This window comes from Gopherus evgoodei, chromosome 17, assembly GCF_007399415.2.
Source record: "Gopherus evgoodei ecotype Sinaloan lineage chromosome 17, rGopEvg1_v1.p, whole genome shotgun sequence".
Taxonomy (NCBI): Eukaryota; Metazoa; Chordata; order Testudines; family Testudinidae; genus Gopherus; species Gopherus evgoodei.
Window position 1 is genome coordinate 10,628,716 of NC_044338.1, and position 18,838 is coordinate 10,647,553.

An 18,838-nucleotide genomic window follows, 5' to 3' on the forward strand; every position below is an offset into this window, starting at 1 on the left:
ATGTTTGTTTATTTTGAATTTTTTTTTGGCAAAGCATAATTACCATTTTCCAAGCAGCACTTGTAGCAATGTCCATCATAGGTCATTAGCAGGGATCGAAACTACAAAAAGTACAAGCCTATGTAATTTGAGCTAAAGGAGGAATTTTGCTACTTTGTAGCAGTAATAGACTATTATCCTCTGTATGGACTAGAAACTATAGGACATACTCAGCCAGAGCATTACAACTTTATTCAGCCTAAGTGTGCTCCCAGTTACAAGCTCCAGAATCTTCCAGCCTACCAGTGTCAGTGGCTTTTCTTCTTTATGGATTGCCTCCTTGTGTTGAATGGCTTCTAGTTCAACAATCACTCCAGAGAATAGGCATAGTCTTGAAAGGCAGAGTGACACAATCAGCACTAAAAAGTTTTCAAGCTATATGGGAATAACAGCCCTCTCCAAGTGCTTCCTAAATAATCATGGTTTAGAAATGAAAGCAGCCCACCCATCATCTGCTCTCCTTAATATACATCCTACATAATCATTTTATCACCCACCTGTGGTCATTACAGTATATAAAGAGAACAATGGATAAGCCATTAATATATAATGCAAGGTAAAACATAATTCTATTAAGCGGTCTTTGATGGAATCTCAAAATACAGGAGCAGTCTTTGGGATGGAAGTGGTTTGAATTACATTTTTCTTAGATCCTGAGCCTTCTTTTTTTCCTTTGCTCCCCTTTCTTCTGTGTTGTACTCTCCTCCAATCTCCTCCCTTGGTTTTTTTCTTCTGTTGTCTTCATGCCTCTGTTTGCTGCGTCTCTGTGTACAATTCCTTACTGGGGCTGAGATGCAAGGTCCTTCCTCCTGCAATTGAAATACACTAGCTAATGATGGGATTAAAGCCTACTACAGCTACTAGGTAGTGGAGGTACTCCTTTAGCTCCGTGGTAGAGCCATACTTTCAGTGCTGAAGATCCTTGAAATCACATTGTACTAATGATGCATGAGACAATCCTGAGAAGACTGAGTAAAACTGGGACTAAGGGGAGGAGCGAGAGAAGGGAATGATAAAAATATATTTGGCTCCAGGGTTTCCCAATGGAGATTATTATATAATGAACTCAGACTCAAGAACAATACAACTTGGGGTGGGTCACGAAGGCATAGGGCTGGGGATGGGATGGGATGGGATGGTTTGGCAACTGGCCATGATTGTGGAATACTGTAGTAGGTTAATTCCTTGAGCAAATTCGTATGTAGGCGGTGGGCAGAAAATTTCTAATCCACATGCAGAACAAAACGTGTTTGGGTAATGTTTCGAATTACAGTTTCCTGATAAGTTTTTTATTTAGTCGGAACTCTTATTTAAAACGTATGTTGTTAGGATTAACAGATATAACCCAGTGCTCAGGACTATCATATATCATGCGCCCCTGAAGTTTCACTGATTCCATGATGAGGGCTTAAGTGATTTATCGCAGCCCCTTACCTCCTTGAGAAACACCAGCTCCATGACCTGCACCCCTTTACAGTAATCCGATTGGGCATCAGGCTGCTGGCATTTAACCTTATATGTGGCAGACAGCTGAATTGTTTTGGGTGAGGCTGACACTCTAATTCAAGGTAACGTATATAAATGCATCACTGATCATTAACAACCAATAGAAATTGCTTATTAATGGACAGATTTTGCACTGAGTGAAATCAGGGGGCAAGTCTGGCCCTAAACATGAAATTTATTGTGCAAAAGAAAAATCCGTTGGTGAGATGACTATGATGCTATGGCAACCTGTTACAAAACCCAGATAAACCAGAGCAGGTACAATTATTTGTGCAGGTCTCTCCAACTTTAATCCTTATGAGCAGCAGGATTGGCCACACTTTGTGCCTTTGGGTCCATTGTTTAACCTCAGGAGCCTGCTCCAGAGCTGGGATCCAAATACAGATTAGAGCAATCAAGCTGGAGCACAGGCATCAAAGGAAATGCAGCAAAGGACTTGCGGTTTACTCCAGACCAGGCTGTGCTTTTACACAGAGCATCCCATCAAGTCAAAGAGCAAAGAACAATACCTACCTCTTATATAGCTCTCTTCATCTGCAGACAGAGGTGATAAATGAGAATGGAAGAGCTGGATAAATAATAGAGCTGGTTGGAATATGAATGCCCCTCCTCCCAGCACACAATTCTGACCAAACTTCTTTGTGGGTTTTGACAATTTCTTGTGTTCTCGTAAAATAACAAAACACAAGACTGAAAAAAGTCAGTTTTTAAAAGAATACCTGAAAAAATTAGATGAAAACAGGTTTAAAAAAATGATGATGGATATTTTTTAACCAGCTCTAAAAAGTAGATCAGTACAATTTCATCCCTTGATTATAAATTTAATGTTTGGAAAGAAAGGAGATGATTTTCGTTGATGCTCAAGGCATTTTACTTCGCACTGACAGCATCAATGTATATTATACCCGCTTTGCCCTGCCAGTGTGGTGTAAAGGGGCTTCAATGTCAGCAAGAATCAGGCCCAGAGTGTTCCAGGTTTCAACATAAAAAAGAGCAGATTTCGTTCATTCTGTTGCTCTTCTGCACATGTAAGAAACAACCCCTGGAGCACTTTGTATGTGCCCATTATCCCCCCTCTTTCCAGCAGCCACACAATGCAGAAGGCATCTTGCACTTTACTTTCCTACACTTCACTTGACTCCGCACACTGCCTCTCTATAGGTCTGGAGGCAGAAAGATCCATTTTTCTATCTCATATCAGCCGCCTTCTTTCTCTGTTGGACCTTTAGGGAGGAACGCCAGAAGAGTCAGCCGTTTCAAAGTTAAATACAGCAGGGACTTCCCATTCGCTTGTTACCCACAGAAAATATGCACAAACAGCAAAGCCTCTCAGCAGCCCATTCAGAGATAGATACTGCCTGCTTGAAGCCGTCTGTGGGAAGTGCGGTTTGGTTCCTCAGCTGGTGAATAGTGAGAAAGCTCCACTAAGGTGAATGAAGATCACACCCATTTACACCTTCTGAAGATTCGGCCCAGTTCTTTGGTCTGCTATACCCTCAGTTCATTCGGAAAGGAAATAGGCCAATAATGTGTGCGATTTACTACTCTGCCACCCCGTGTCGACATGGGGTTAACTCTGCTGGACTCAGCAGGTTTAACCAATGGAGCTGACAGTGGTGCTGTACTTGTGTGCTGTACTCAGTGCTCTTCACACTGTCCAGATGTGTCTCATTGTCTCCCGTCTGGCTCTTGGTTGCATCTGTCTGTTGTCTCTTGTCTTACAATTAGCGTGTGAGCTCCTCAGAGAAAGGTCTGTTTTTTTTGTCTGTGATTGTGGCCTCTAGGTGCTATCACGCTATAAATAATAATAATGGACTAAAATTGGAGGAACAGTGTAGTAGATCGGACCAGCACATTTGAGCAAAGTTCTAATACTTTATCTTAAACCAGTGGTGCCTAACCTTATTATACCGGAGGGCCACGTAAATCTAAGCACAACCTCATGTGGGCCAAACAGATTCTACATATATTTTAATAAGATTTAAAGTCACCTGTATTGATTTATATTTTAAGTTCAGCTTGTTCCGTATGTATTTAGATAGCTTGTTTCTATGTACAGTATTGTCTGTTTACATGTGTAAACTAAAATGATGTAAACATGATGACAAAATGGAAATGAACCCACTCTTAGTATATTGTGTTGAAGCAGGCTGCGGGCCTTAGGAAATACTCTAATGGGCCGTGTGTGGCCCACGGGCTATACGTGGGCCTTATGAAATACTCTGGGCCATAGATTGAACACTCCTATCTTATTTGGTAGCTTTACATCAAGAGTTAAGCTGCTGAGCAGGAGGGTGACTGCATGAGATATTTCACGATGAAGATAAAATATTTAAGACTAGCTCCTCTGATGGATCTCCTTGTGAATATTTTCACTGCTTCTTCTTCCAGGACCTAAAAGCTTGATGATCTCAAGAGCCAGAGCCCCAGCTGGTGTAAATTGTTGGCTCTTCACTGACATCTATGGAGCTTTGTGGTTTTATGCCAGTTGAGGAACTGGCCCAATATATTTAATCTGACAATCAGAAAGGATATTGGGGTCCTTTTCATAGAGTGTCAGGGTTGGAAGGGACCTCAGGAGGTGTCTAGTCCAACCCCCTGCTCAAAGCAGGGCTAATCCCCAAATGGTCCCCTCAAGGATTGAACTCACAACCCTGGGTTTAGCAGCCAATGCTCAAACCACTGAGCTATTCCTCCTCCCCTCCTTTTCTTCATTTTGTAAATAATTCAGCCTGCCTGCATGCTAGTATCCTGTGAGTACCAGAATAATTAAAACTTCATCCCCAAATCAGCACTTAATTAAAAATCATCAGATCGTTTCGGGTTAGTTGGAATCTCAAGGAGATCATGTAGCCCTTTTGCCTGTGCGTTGCCAGTCTGGGCTTCATTATTCCTGAGCCACCCCTAATAGATTGGTGTCTAGTCCTCGTCTTGACTGACACCAATTCCACAACTCCTTGGGTCACTTGCTCAATTGCCTGAGATGTTGTAACACCTCTGGGGACAGATTTATGGGCCTGAATTTGGTCCAGAAGTTTTTCTCTAATATCCAACCTATATTTCCCCTGCTGTAGCTTAAATCCATTGTGGTTTGTTTTGTCCTCATTAACTAATGAGAACTATTGATCCATGTCCTCTCAGTACCCTCCTTTTATCTATTTGTAGATAGTTACAATGTGTCCCCTAAGTTCCTCTTTATCTAAACAACCGACCGTGCTCATTTCATTCAAACTTTCCTCCTAGGACTGACTTGCCAAACCTTTAGTCACTGGTGCTGTTCTCCTTTGAGCTCCCTTCAGTTTGTCTGGGTATTTTACCCATGCTGGCCCAGATTCGCTGCTGTACTAAACCCAGAATTCAATACAGCATAGGGGAGAGAGTTACCAAGCTAGCCTGCTGTGGTTCTTAGATTCTGTGCTTGGGCCAGCCCCAGCCCAAGCTCCTGAATACGTTAATGCGGCCTATGGGACCTTCTGTCACACTGCAATAGATCTGCACTGATTCACACCATCTGAGGAGCTAGCCAGGAATGTCTCCAAAGTTTGAAGGTGTTTAGGGCTATCATTAATCCTAGTTAGCTTTTTTCTTTTATTTTGGTGACAGCTGCACAGTGTTGACCGAGCAGAACGTCCTACATTCAAATTGATGTCATATGTCTGTCTGGCTGTTATGGCAGAATGCATTAATTTCTGAATGCTGCGTCTGATCCGCTGCAAAACTTCAGGGAACGTTTCACAGCCCCCGATGTGGCAGAGGGGGGAATGCGGAGGCACACAGAGCCCCTGCCCTGGTGGGGAAAGGGGCATGCAGAGAGTCTGGGTAGCCTGGGAAAAGGGGTGCAAACAGATCCCCAGGCATGTGGTGGGGTGGCGATGGTGGTGGTGGTGGGAGGCTCACAGAGCCCCTGGCATGAGGGATGAGTGGAAAGGGGTTTCAGGAAGTCCCTGAAATAGAGGAGCAAGGGAGGGTAGGCCCACAGGAAAGTTGTGGGGGGAAATGGTGCATGAACTGAGGTTGGACTCCAGAGGCTACTACATGTGCAACCCCCAAGTTCATTTATAGGTAATGATTTCTCCACTGTAACCCCCTTCATAGTATATTAACTTTTCCAGCATGATTTGAGGATGTAGATGATTAAGAGGGCGGTATGGCAGTAGCCTGCTGGGGCTGAAAAATTCCAGATAGGAGCAGATCCCATTAATGGTAAGAAAGAAATACAGTAATAAGATAAAGGGGGTAAATAAAATACCAAGAATGGTGTTTTGTGAAACAATGGGTTCAGAATGCTGTAAGTATTTTTGCTTTGTTCCAATTGACCTCCTTCTAGCTATTAATATTGTAATTAAGGTCAGTGCCTTAATGCACCATATTCACAGAATGTACTCACAAACGGCGGCCCTTCTACCACATCTACTTGTATCAAGTCACAAGGGAACACTACAGTCTCAGTCAGCATTCATGGATGTAAAGCAGTCTCATGCAGTTTTCATTTGCTTTATTTTGACGTCAGCCCTGCAGTGACAGGGAGAGGTGCCAATTCCAAGAGCTGTTTCATCTGAAAGCAGTCAGATTGCAAAGTGGCGAAGGTCAGTGTCGCTAACTTAAAATGTGTAAAAATGCCGTTAAAGCATACGGGCTAAACTGATTGTGAAGAGAAAACAACAGTCAGTGGTGTGATATACAGGTGAAGCCAGTGTAGAACATTTGTATTGTCACAATAAACGGAATCACAGGCGATCTTAAACAGGAGGCATTTATGAAAGAAAAAACTGCAGCTACAGACATAAACACACAGGAATCCACATTGATTGAGTTCCAGCTTAGTCTTCATTGTTTACCAAGGACCACATGCCATCAGGATCTCTATGAAGCACAAAGGGACACCTAGGGTTGGATTTTCAAAAGTCACTCAGCTGTGGCCTAACTTTGCTTTCATGTGAGTCAATGGGAGCAAAGTTAAGCCACTGCTGAGCACTTCTGAAAATCTCACCCTAATGGCTGAATGATATAATGGAAGCAAACATACCGTTGTATTTATAGTGCCATTCAGCCTCCTAGATGATCCTGGAGCTATATTCAAACAGAAATCAACCATCACAGAAATGCAACTGCTTCTGAAGATAAATGATGACCGCTGTTTAACAGCAGACAGCAGCACTGCACAGGCGGAAAGACAGGAAGTGGATGCTGCATCCAACAGAGGGTGCAGGAGGAATTTTCTGAATGATCATAACGGGCCCTGCTGCCCTAAAATCTGCTGAATCTAGGGTCAGGAAATGTAATTACTTCAGCTGAAATTTGCCAGGTTGTTGCTTTTAACATCCTCACTTGTCATCGTTAGTGGCCACAGGCAGTCAGGACTTGCGTTAGACATGTCACCTTAAAGAAGTGTTGTAGGCCAAAAGGAAAGGAAAAGTCCTAGTGGCTTTGTGCTAACAAGTACCAGGAGAAGGTGAGGAGGGAATAGTAAAGCTGCTTATTCAATTTACCTAAATTGCGGCTCAAACTGCAGAATTAGAATGAGGATTTCAAACATCCCGAAGTTGATGATTACCATCGTTTTTTGTGGCGCGGTTAATGTCTAGGAGCTCCAGTTATGAACCAGGACTCCATTATACTAGGTGCTGTACAAGCGCAGAGCAAAAAGATGGTAGCACAGGAACATGCTCTTGTCTGCAGTTTTGGGTCGGATCATTATAAACCGTCTTGCATACTTGCCAAATTAGAATCTGGGTTTGGATTTTGAACCTAGGCCCCATTGCCAAAAATAGAATATTAAGAACCCATAAGATGAACTGCCCTTGGAACTGTTTAGAAGGATATTAAACAGCAGATCTTGGAACCACACCACTAGGAAATCAGTAATGCCACTAATGGAGGAATTCTTTAGAATATAACATGGGGTGGGATGGTATTATTCAATTAAAAGAACAGAGAGAGTCTTAGAGGCCAGACACCAGCCCAAGCCAAAATGTCCACGTGCTTATTTTTAGCACTGTAGTGAGGGCCTGAGTCTGTAGAACTGGGCTTTGAAACTTGCTGCTCCAGTTTTTGTTGGTCTGTTTGTTTGCAGTGTAGACATACCCACAGCGGTTTGGCTGTAGTCTGGAATAATCAAGACCCATCGTATGAAAGCTCAGCTGCACCTCGCTATACAGTCTCAAGGATTCTCTTTCAGGCTTCTCTCTTCCGGTGCCTGATCCAAAGCACACTGGAGTCAGTGAGCATCTTTATCTTGACTGCAGCAGGCTATAGTTATGCAGTGGTGGGTCCAGGAGTTTGCATGTGCCCATTTTACCTCTAAAAATATAAATCTCATCCCTCCCAATGAGATCTTTGGCTTAGCGAGCTAGCCGGCTGCTTCAACATTTTTCTCCTAAAAAATTCCCTTCTAATCCTGCTTAATCCTTCTTCTTATTCTATGCTATTGGGAAACGGTCAGGGAGAGACAATGGTTTATCTCTGGCATTGCATCCATTTGGCTCCTCTATTATTTCTCGATTCCCCACGTCTTGTCCTAATCATGAGAGCTCAAGAGAATCCAGATTAACATGTCCACCCCCCTACTACTGCCAGAGGGACCCTTCCTTGGCAATTGCTCAATACTCACCCCCATACCTTCAGAGCCTCTGCTGCTTTCTCCTGAATAAAGAATTTCTTGAGCAGTAGTATTTCCCAGGAAGCAAGTGTAGCCATTGGCCTCCTTGCATACAGGGAACCGTACGTTCTTCTTTGATCTTCACTCGCTTTTACTTCCCTTGACTTTCAATAGTGTTCGTTCTCCAGATTTGTCCATCTGGCCCCATTTAGGAACAGAGCTGAGTGAAAGATTTCAGACAAAATTCTTTTTTCATTGAAAAATGCAGATTCAGGTCAATGGAAACGTTTTATCACTTTGTGTTCCATTTGTCAAATTGTTCGGTCGAAAAAGAAATGAAAATTCTGAAAAAGTCAAAACAGTTTGTGTTGACATTTGCGAATTGAAATGTTTTGCCTTTAATGCAAAAAGGTATATTGTTTTTGAAATTTGATTTAAGTTGTATTACTTTTTTTGCTCACTTTTTTGATATGCTGAATTGTTTTGGGTCGACTCGAAACTTTTTTTTTTAAAGACTTCTTTGGTTCAAAAAATCAGTTATTTGCAGAGCTCTGTTCATGAACTATCATGTGTATCCACAGGGAACACAATGTGTAATCCTGCAATGTTCCAGCTTCATGTTCTGGGGTTTTGGCAGTCTCCTGGGATACTACAAAGAGTAAATTATGAGGAAGCTCCAGAACACCACTAAAATCCTAGGGGTCAGGTTCTGGTATCGTTACTCATGTTGGATAGTATCTTACTCCTTGAGTAACTTCCATTGGCTTCATTGGAACTAAGTAGGGCAGTGTTTCCCAAACTTGGGACACTGCTTGTGTAGGGAAAGCCCCTGTCGGGCCAGTTTGTTTACCTGCCGCGTCCACAGGTCCGGCTGATCGCGGCTCCCATGGGCTCCAGGCCAATGGGAGCTGCTGGAAGCGGTGCGGGCCAAGGGATATGCTGGCTGCCGCTTCCAGCAGCTCCCATTGGCCTGGAGAAGCGAACCATGGCCAGTGGGAGCCACGATTGGCTGAACGTGCGAATGGTGCAGGTAGACAAACCGGCCCAGCCTGCCAGGGGCTTTCCCTACACAAGTGGCATCCCAAGTTTGGGAAACACTGAACTAAGGCATAAGGTATTACCCAAGGTGAGTAAGTTTATCAGAATCTCCCTGCACCAGAGCAGTATACTGAGTCAAACATTCATTCAGTAATCAGTATCACCATCAGCCATCTAAATGTCTTCCTTTGCAGAAGCACATGTAGCAGGTGTAGATTGAGGCCCCCATATCACAAGCTGTTCTGTGAAGCTGGAGCCCCACTGACTCCAGTGGAGGTCTGTGCCAGGGCTGGCGCTTCCATTTAGGCGACCGGATTTGGGAGGGCGGCAGGCGGCTCCGGTGGACCTGCCGCAGGCGTGCTTGCGGAGGGTCGCTGGTCCCGCGGCTCCGGTGAAGCATCCGCAGGCACGCCTGCAGCAGGTCCACCGGATCCGCGGGACCAGCGGACCGTCCGCAGGAACGCCTGCGGCAGGTCCACCAGAGCCGCGGGACCGGCGAGCCGGCCCTGTGCCTAGGGCGCCAAAAACTCTGGCGCTGCTCCTGGTCTGTGCGCATGCAAGGATCTGCCCAATTGGAGCAGCTGGCAGGATCAGGGCCTTAGGTGCAGCCAAACGGCAGGTGCAGTTGTAAAGGCTGGGCTGGGGAACCCTGAGCAGTTTGGCTTTCTCAGTCTACTCCACATTGTTCATGGTAGTTGAGACAGTGCATCAGTCTATGTGAAAGAGAACAGCAAGGTCAGTGTTAAAGCAGTTCCTGTATTTATTCCTCTCCATTTTCCTGCAGAAGTGGCTTTAGTCTTGTTTAATTTCACCTGAACCAGTGGAGCAGGAGACAAAATATTTGCCTAGCCATATGGTTGTGATATATACTGATTATGAAAGCTGTGAATTAGTCAATGAGCACAACAGATGCAGCATAGCGAACTGCATAACGTACTTACACGCTGCACAAAGGTCAAAGAAGAACATCGAAATAGCAAGAGAGGAAGGCTGGACTTGTCATTGAGGCAGAGAGTTGGGATTATGGAAATCTGGGTTTAATTCATGGCTCTGCTACAAACTTTCGTTTTGACCCTGGGCAAGTCACTCAGTCTCTCGTGTATTGGTTCCCAATCTGTAACATGAGGATAAAAGTACCTACTCTCTCCCAACCTTTGTCTGTCCAGTCTGTTTAGCCTGTACACACTTCAGGGTAGGTACGGTCTCCTATTATGTTGTATGTACAGCACCTGTCCCAACAGAGCCCTGATTTGAACGAGGCCTCTAGTGCTATGGGAATACAAATAAAAATAACACACAAATCAGAGGTATCTGTGATCACTTGTGATCTGTGTTACCAAGAACTCTGAATTCATACACCAAGACACAGGGTAAAGTCCTGGCCCCATAGAAATCAAAGAGAAAACTCCCCTTGTTGTCAATGGGGCCAGGATTTCATCCATAGTACTAAAGCAAAGCACTGTCAAGTTTATTGGGTATATCCCGGCTTGGCTATTTACATCTAACTAAGACTGGCCAAAGGGCCCTATGTTAGCATATACCTGGCTCTTGAGTAAAAGCTGGGACAGATGATTTGGAAGCTGTAGGAATACTCTGAAGTGGCTTATTTGTTGGTTGTTGATATGTTTTGAAAAGGATCTTTCCAGGACTTGACATCATCTTGAAATATCGTGACACCGCTTAGTCCCCTGAAAATCCATGAGGTATGTTTATTGGGTAACTGGATCAGTGGATGAAAACCTGAATAACTGTAAAAATCATAGAGTAATGTAGGTATATTATTTTTTAAATTATTTTCATTGATTTTCTTCCACAGAAACATCTGCTACGGCATACAGCTCTACTGCTGGCTCTGTCCAAGGTAGTAAATTGAGCCCAGATCTTGAATCCCTTACTCGGTTTGTACTCAGTCAACACTCTCTTTGACTTCAGTGGGAGTCTTGCCTGAGTAAGGACTTCAGGGTGAAGTCCCAAATCAACAGGAGCCAAATTGACCTGAGTGAGCTCTGCATGAGGCTCAGGTTTGGAAATAGGCCTTAGAAGCTGGGTTTCCGGACTTTGCATGAGCAAGTCATCATTTCCTAGGCTTGGAATATCCTTTTTTCTTACAGTACTGAAAAGCCTGCCTTATGTACAGAGACAGTTTGCCATCTGGAGTGAGAAATGGCTAGAACAAGGAGAACCTGTTCTGCATTTGTGTTTTGTACCGGTACAAGCAGCTACTAAAGGAATGCAGTGAAAATCTGATGCAGAGACAGCAGGCCCGAACCTCACAGAAGTCCATCACTATAGCTCCGTTGACCTCAGTGTACAGTGCGTAGCATTTCAGTGACTTTGGGGGAGCTGTGTTGATTTACAGCCGCACAAGAGCTGGCTTAGAGAGCCATGGGGGTCCATCTCCTAATGAATGTTTTGAAGTTAAGCTTTCTCGCCACCGTCTTAGCAAAATGATTTAGGCCTCACAGCGTTAGAGATTGGGATAAATCCTTTAAGTTATGTCAGGTTCACTCAACACTGGGGCAAAGGCAAAAAAGTGCAGATCACACCATGATGCATGTTCTCCTTGGCCTTATGAAGAAAAATAAAGTGTTAATAGAAATAGAGCCAACAATGCCAGGTTAGCTCTACTGGAAGAAGAGAGAAAAATCCTCACCCATTATGACTAAATTTAGGGGCATTACAGTCGCTGGATTTGGTGTTTTCCTGTTATTTTGACACACGAGTGATTACTGTGAAGGAAGCTCTATTCTTGCTCTGGTTTGTAATAGATCATGTCCACAGTACATTGTAATGCATAGTCTGGTATTCTGCTAGTGCATATTTCTTGCCTAATACAAGTTTAGGATCTACTAAGCAGTATCTGGCTTGGAACTATGTTGCATTATATTGGCTTATTCACAGCAGTTCTTTTAAGATAGCAAAGTTGCAGATATCGGGGTGAAATCCTGGTCCTGCTGAAGTCGATAGGATTTTTGCCAGCAATTGTAATGGGACTTCCCTATAGGTCCGGATTCTGTCTGGCACTTACCCGCGTTGACAGTGTATGCAGGAAGGTGTAAGGAGCAGGAACACCATAAAGTGACCACATAACAGCCGAACAGCATTCTGATCCCTGGACCAAATTCTCTGCTGCGGTGAACAAGCAGAGCTCCATTGTCTTGGATGGAATTTTGCCCGTTTATACCAATAAAAACTTTGGCCACCCATGGTCAGGCTGCAGCAACACTGCAGTTGGGAGGTAGAATTTCCAGCTCAGTGAAATGTATCTGTGCTGTCTTTGGTAGCGCTAACTTACTAAAAATAGCAGGGCGGCTTGGGCTAGCCACAATAACATGCTGCTATTTTTAGTAAGCTAGCCCAATCAAAGCTAGCTCAGGTACATCTGCATATACCTCTGGCATAAACTCCGAGGAAAAAGGAGCCTGTTACCCCAGGCCTGAGATGGACCATGGACTGCTGTGTTCCTGCATTTAGGTAGGTTTTCTAGGATTTGCAACAATTTGCAAATAGCAGGAACATGAGGCCTTTTATATATTTTAGATCCAAAAGGCTGCAGGAACTTTTAATACTTTGTATCTTTTCTGGGGATGGGGGAGAAAAAAATAACGGACATGATTTTTTTTCCCTCTACTTCTTGGTGCTGATTCAATTTTCACCATTAGGAAGTGTTATCTGCACAGACATCACACGACATCTCCAGGCCTGACAATTCCTAACTGGTGTCAATAAGATGCGAGGCAAGTCACCACGGGAGTCACTTGCTGTTACAAGACCAGAAGTGTTAGTTTGCTTGGGTTGTCACGGCTGGCACTTTTGTGGGTGGAATTTGGGCACTGCTATAAAAATCCTGGGCCTGATTCTCAGCAGGTGTAAATCTATATTGCTCCCTGGAAGCCAGTGGAGTTGTTCTGATTTACATCAGCTGAGGATGTGGCCTTTGTTCCAGATTTTCTAAAGTGCCTGCTAATTTTGGGTGCCACAGTTGTTTGGTGGCAAAGTTGAGGCTGTTGGGGCTTGTTTTTCCGAGAGGACGAACTCTCACAGCTCCAATGGGAGTCAGTGGGCAGGGTCGCCCAGAGGATTCTTGGGGCAAAGCGGGGGAGCGGCGCTTGTACTCACCGGGCGGCGCTCCATGCCGTCGTCATTGGGTCCTCACTCGTTCCGCGTCTTCGGCAGCACTGAAGGGCCCCCTGCCGCCGAAGACCCGGACCGCCGCCTCTAGCCAGGAAAGGGATTCTTGGCCAAGGTCTGGGGCAAATTGCCTCACTTGCCCTCCTGCCCCTACCCACGGGCGGCCCTGTCAGTGGGACTGGTCTATCTGTAAATGCTGTTCATGGGGTTGCAGGTTCCAGTCCCCATTCTCCATCCTCCCACCTAGGGTTGCCAGCCCTCCAGGATTGTAGGATTAATCTTGTATTAAAGATTGTCATGTGATGAAACCTCTAGGAATACATCCAACCAAAATCGACAACCCTACTCCCACCTATACTGTTATTCCACCTGCTGCTCTAAGCTAACTGCTGAAGAAAATAGGAATTGCTATGCTGGATAAGACTAGCCCATTATCATGTATTTGACCATGGCTAAGCACCTGATGCTCTGGAGAAAGTTTAAAAAAAACACCATAGTGAATAACTTTGGGATAAACTGCCAGTAGGGCAAGATTAATTTTCTTATCCTAGGTAGTTTCAGGTTGGTTTATGCTCTGAAGCATGAACGTTTATAGTCCTTATACTTTTTTCTATCTTACCTAGAATAATGGTGGATGTTCTAATTAATCATATAACTGTCTAATCCTTTTTTTGAATCCTAGTAAGCCAGTGTCTCTCAAACTAGGGTTGCTGTTTTTGTAGGGAAAGCCCCTGTCGGGCTGGGCCGGTTTTTTACTTGCCCTGTCCGCAAGTCCGGCTGATCGTGGCTCCCACTGGCCGTGATTCGCTGCTCTGGGCCAACAGGGGCTACTGGAAGCGGCACGGGCTGAGGGACATACTGGCCACCGCTTCCAGCAGCTCCCATTGGCCTGCAGTGGCGAACTGCGGCCAGTGGGAGCCGCGATCAGCTGGACCTGTGGATGGGGTAGGTAAACAAACTGGCCCGGCCCACCAGGGGCTTTCCCTACACAAGTGGTGATCCCAGTTTGAGAAACACTATACTAAGCTCTTGGTCTCAGTAATATCTACTGGCAGTGAGTTCCATGGGTTAATTATGTGTTGAAAGTGTTTATATCAGTTTTTAAAATGTGTTGCCTTTCACTTCCATTGACTGTCCCCTATGAAAAATGGGGCATAGGGTTATTCAATATACCTTCTTGATCAGGGCCTGATGTAAAGCCCATCAAGTCAATGGAAGTTTTTCCTTTGATTCCAATGGGCTTCCCATCCACCCTTACTTTGTATAATATACCACAGGTTGGCCACTTCACAACCATTGTTGATGCTTCTTATAAATTAGTTTCAAGAGCTAGACCAGCTGGTATCTTCCCTCCCATCCCTTAAACAGCTACTTCTCCAACGTGTGCAGTCTTCTGAACCAGGGAATGAGATTCAGTGCCTCATTTCTTGGGACTGCAGAACTGCTGCTTCACAGTCACTGCTTCTTTTTATCCTTTCCCTACATAACATCCCATTCTAAAAACAGAGTGTGTTGTTATTGTGGGCCTCATCCTAAGCCCATTGATGTCAATAGGTGTCATTCCACTGACTCACATGGGCTTTGGATCAAGCCCTGTTTTCTTTTATTGGGAGAAAGGTTTAGATAATCTCCAAAAATCTTTTAACAGAATGGGGTGTATTTGTGTATACAGCTGTACAAAAAGTCACCTTACAGATGTCTATATCTATATATAGCTGAATTGTGGCTTTTTCTGATCTGAAGGCTCCCTGAAGGGCACCAGTCCTGTTATAGAAACCTTTCAAAGTTTTGGAAATTAACGTAACTGAATGTTTATATCCCAGGAGAACCTGTTACCCAGATTTCCCCCGAATCTCTCATTAGATGCATCTGTCACGGTGCATCAGTCAGTTTCATATTATTGCGCTTTGCCATCTTATGGCAGGTTACCATAGAAACTAAGGGCTTGTTATTGCAAAATAAACAGTTGGACATTTTGGCCCAGTTACTGTGGGACTAACCTGGCAGGGATGAAAGTAAACGAAATTAAATCTCAGTTTTTCTGGCCCCCCAGAGTTACATCTGGCACTACCGCTGTATATGACATATAATTGTCTAACTAGAAAGTTGTTGTTTTTTTTTAAAAAGAGAGACACAGAGTGCTTTTAGCAAGTAATCTACCGTAGATTTCTCAATGTGCATCTTAAAAACATAGAATGTCTGTCATGGTTTTGTTTTCCTGGGGAAGAGTTTCTTAATACAGCTGCTTCCCCCCTACAAATATTATTTGAAGTGTTGTATCTTATATCTGTATAGACTTGCTATTGCAGTATCAGGGTGCCTCACTTTCTTTAATGAATGTAGCCTCACAACACCGCTATGAGGTCAGGAAGTGCTATTATTTCAGTTACACAGATGGGGAACGGAGGCACGGAGACATTAAGGGTACATTTGCACTGCAAAAAGACTTCTGTGGCAACGAGTCTCAGAGCCCAGCTCAAGCAGTTTTGGCTTGCGGCGTTCCGGCACGGGGCTAAAAATCACAGTGTAGGCATTCCAGTTTGGGTTCTGAAACCTGGCGAGGGGAGTGATCTGCATTGATATTTTGAGCTCCATAGCGTGGCCCTGCGAGCCCAGTTGACCTGGGCCCTGAGACTCACTGTGGCAGGGTTTTTTTGCCGTGTAGGGATCTACAGTGGAGCAAGGAACTGAATCCAGGTCTCTCAAGTCTTTAGGCTAGCACCTTATCCACTGGACCATCCTTCATTTCAATGGCTGATGGTATTAAATATCCATGTAGCTGAAGGTCAGAGCTGTGTGAATACAGCGGGTGATAAAGACTAGCAAGTGTTACTACAAATAAAACCCACAAGTGTGTCGAGAGTAGTTATTAAGTATTTTTATTAGAGTAACTCCCAGAAGCTCCAGCCTCTATTGCAGCCCCCTTGTGTCAGGTGCTATACAAACACATAGAGAGACAATCTTTCTTCCTAAAAGCTGGCAGTTTAAACAGGCAAGATAGACCCGAGTTCAGGGTAGGGGAGAGGAAAGAAGTGCTAGTGAGCCCATTCTATTGAACAGCAAACTGAGCTGCACTGAGATTAAGTGATTTCTCAAGCTCACCTGGGAAGTCTGTGGCAAAGATGAGAACTGAACTCAGATCTGTGTCCCAGCCCCGGTGCCTTAACTACAAAAATATTCTGTAAGGATAGTTTTCCTTTCAGTATTCGCGAGCCCTTTTATTTGCTCTCTGAAAATATAGGTACAATGGAATTTTTATCCGAAACTGTTCTTAAAGGGTGGAGTCCTGCTTTGTGGGCATAAGTGGGTCTTGAGTGAGGCATAGGCTAGGGCAGGTTCTTTGCACAACGGTGAATTTAACCCACAGGAGAGACTTGTGAGCAACTGTTTTCATGTGACTTTTCACACTGTCAGTGTTCCCTGGCCAGCTTTCTGTTGATTTTGGAGTCATTTGGCTAGACACCAAAACCAGCCTCATGTGACTACACTGAAGCCAGAGGGGTGACTGCAACAGGTGTAAACGTGCGCCCGCTCCAATAACAATACACATGACGCTGTGGCAGCACAGGCTAGTTGCTGGAGTGTGTACCCAGGGTCCCAGGCGAGCTTGTGCAGTCCATGAAGCTGTGGCTTCACTGCTATTGTTGTGCAAGGTAGCAACGTTAAATAAAGATCAGCTATATCTCTGATCGCAGGCTACCAATAACCGTACAAACTGCAAATATCCGAAGGAGTGAATAACCCATAAGAACCACCCATAGGCTGAAATATGTTTCCATAAAACCTTTCTATGTACTTCTATGCCCCCTTTCTTCCCACTGGCAAACATTCATAACCGCACTGTGAAACAGAGAAAAATTATTATCCCCACTTACAGCTGGGGCATCAAGGCCTGGACTGGATGCCTCAGATAACATTTGTGGCAGAGCCAGGAATTAAACCCAGGTGTCCTTGAGTTTTAGTCACAGGACCACCCTTCCTGTCTTACCCCTTTGCCTGATAACTCTCTGAATGATGAGGATATTGTTAAAAATAAAAAGCTACTTGTGGATAACTGGTGGGGGGGCAGGAGAAAGGTGGGGATCTGAATTAGTTGTATAGATTCTGTTCCCTGAGAACAGTAAAGGTTCGAGCTGAATGAAACTGGAATTTCTGCCCTGTGGGAAATTCCAAGTTTTCTAAATTTTGTTTCATTCTATTTTGGAACAAACCGTCAAACTTTGGAATTTTCCATGAAAGGGAATATTCTGATTTGGAAACATCAAAACACTTCTCCAATCATTTGGAAACCTCCAATCAGTCAGAAATGTCATTGAAATGGACACATGCCTGCTACGCATTTCAGATCCAAGGAAACAGTGTATTTCCACAGAAAACTGTTCCATTGAAAATTTTTCAACCAGCGTTAGCAGAGATGCAGGACTGGGTTAAAGACTCTGACAAGACTTCCCTTACAGAATTGTGTCATTGTAATTTCTCTTATCGATGAATTGGCAGACTCAATTTCTCTCTCTTCTCAAGGTGGTAGTTGTTGCTATCACTCTGTGTAACTTGCAAACTCTATTCCAGGGGTAGTCAATAATTTTTTGTCAAGGTACAAATGTCTTGGTCAAGATATAGTCAAGGTCCAACCTGCAGAGAAACATTTTTCACACCACAATAATGATAATAAATAAAAAGATTTTGGGGTCCGTTCAAAAACATCTGGTGGTCCGGATTTGGCCTGTTGACTACCTCTGCCCTGGTCCATTAACTGCCTTTGAGCTAATTTCTTTAGAGTGCTCTTTCACTCATTTCATTTAGCATTCGTTGCCATAGCACTGGTCATGATGAACTCATTCAAGACTATGTGGGCAAAAATACTAGAACTTGGCCAAGAAGCTGCTGGGCTTAGTTCTCTCTCTCTTATGCCAGTTTTACACAATTGAAGGGACTCACACTGGTGCCAAATTAGAGAAAGGAGTGGAAAATCAGGCCCCCAGTACAGATCTGGATCCACATTAGGTTTAAGACTATGGGAGAGCATTTCAAAGGCACAAATGGCAGGTAGGTTTCTATTGACCATCAGTGGGCATTAGGTGCCTAGCTGGTATTTGTGCCTTAGAAAATCTCCCCTTGTGCTAAAATAATCAAACTTGGGTTCCTCAAGCTAGACATCTAAATAAAAGTGGTTTGATTGTCCATTCCCATTAATGTATCATGGCTAACCCACATTGTGAGTGCTCAACACCTTTAAAATACTCCTCTTTTATATAGGTAAATAGATACGGATTTAGGTACTCCCGTTTGAGAATAGCAACCCACATCCATTGCACACTGGGAGTTTCCAGTGGAAACCTCTGAAACTGAGGGAGTGACAATGACACGTCCAGGTGCGTGGAGACCCGGTCTTCAGTTGCAGGTAAAGATCGCTAAGTCCTTTATTTAAAGCAGAATAGGCACTGTCGGCACCAACGAGCCCCAATGGAGAGCTTGCACCAGGTGCTACCCCCAAGGAAAAAAGACATATTGCAACTCAAGTTATTC

At 44.2% G+C, this 18,838-nt stretch overlaps 1 protein-coding gene across 5 annotated transcripts in view; it reads left to right on the forward strand.

The window, feature by feature from the left end:
• The window catches only part of RAP1GAP2 (RAP1 GTPase activating protein 2), a 241,162-nt gene that overhangs the window by 127,051 nt on the left and 95,273 nt on the right, over positions 1–18,838 (forward strand). The gene's annotated exons all lie outside the window — the stretch shown is intronic.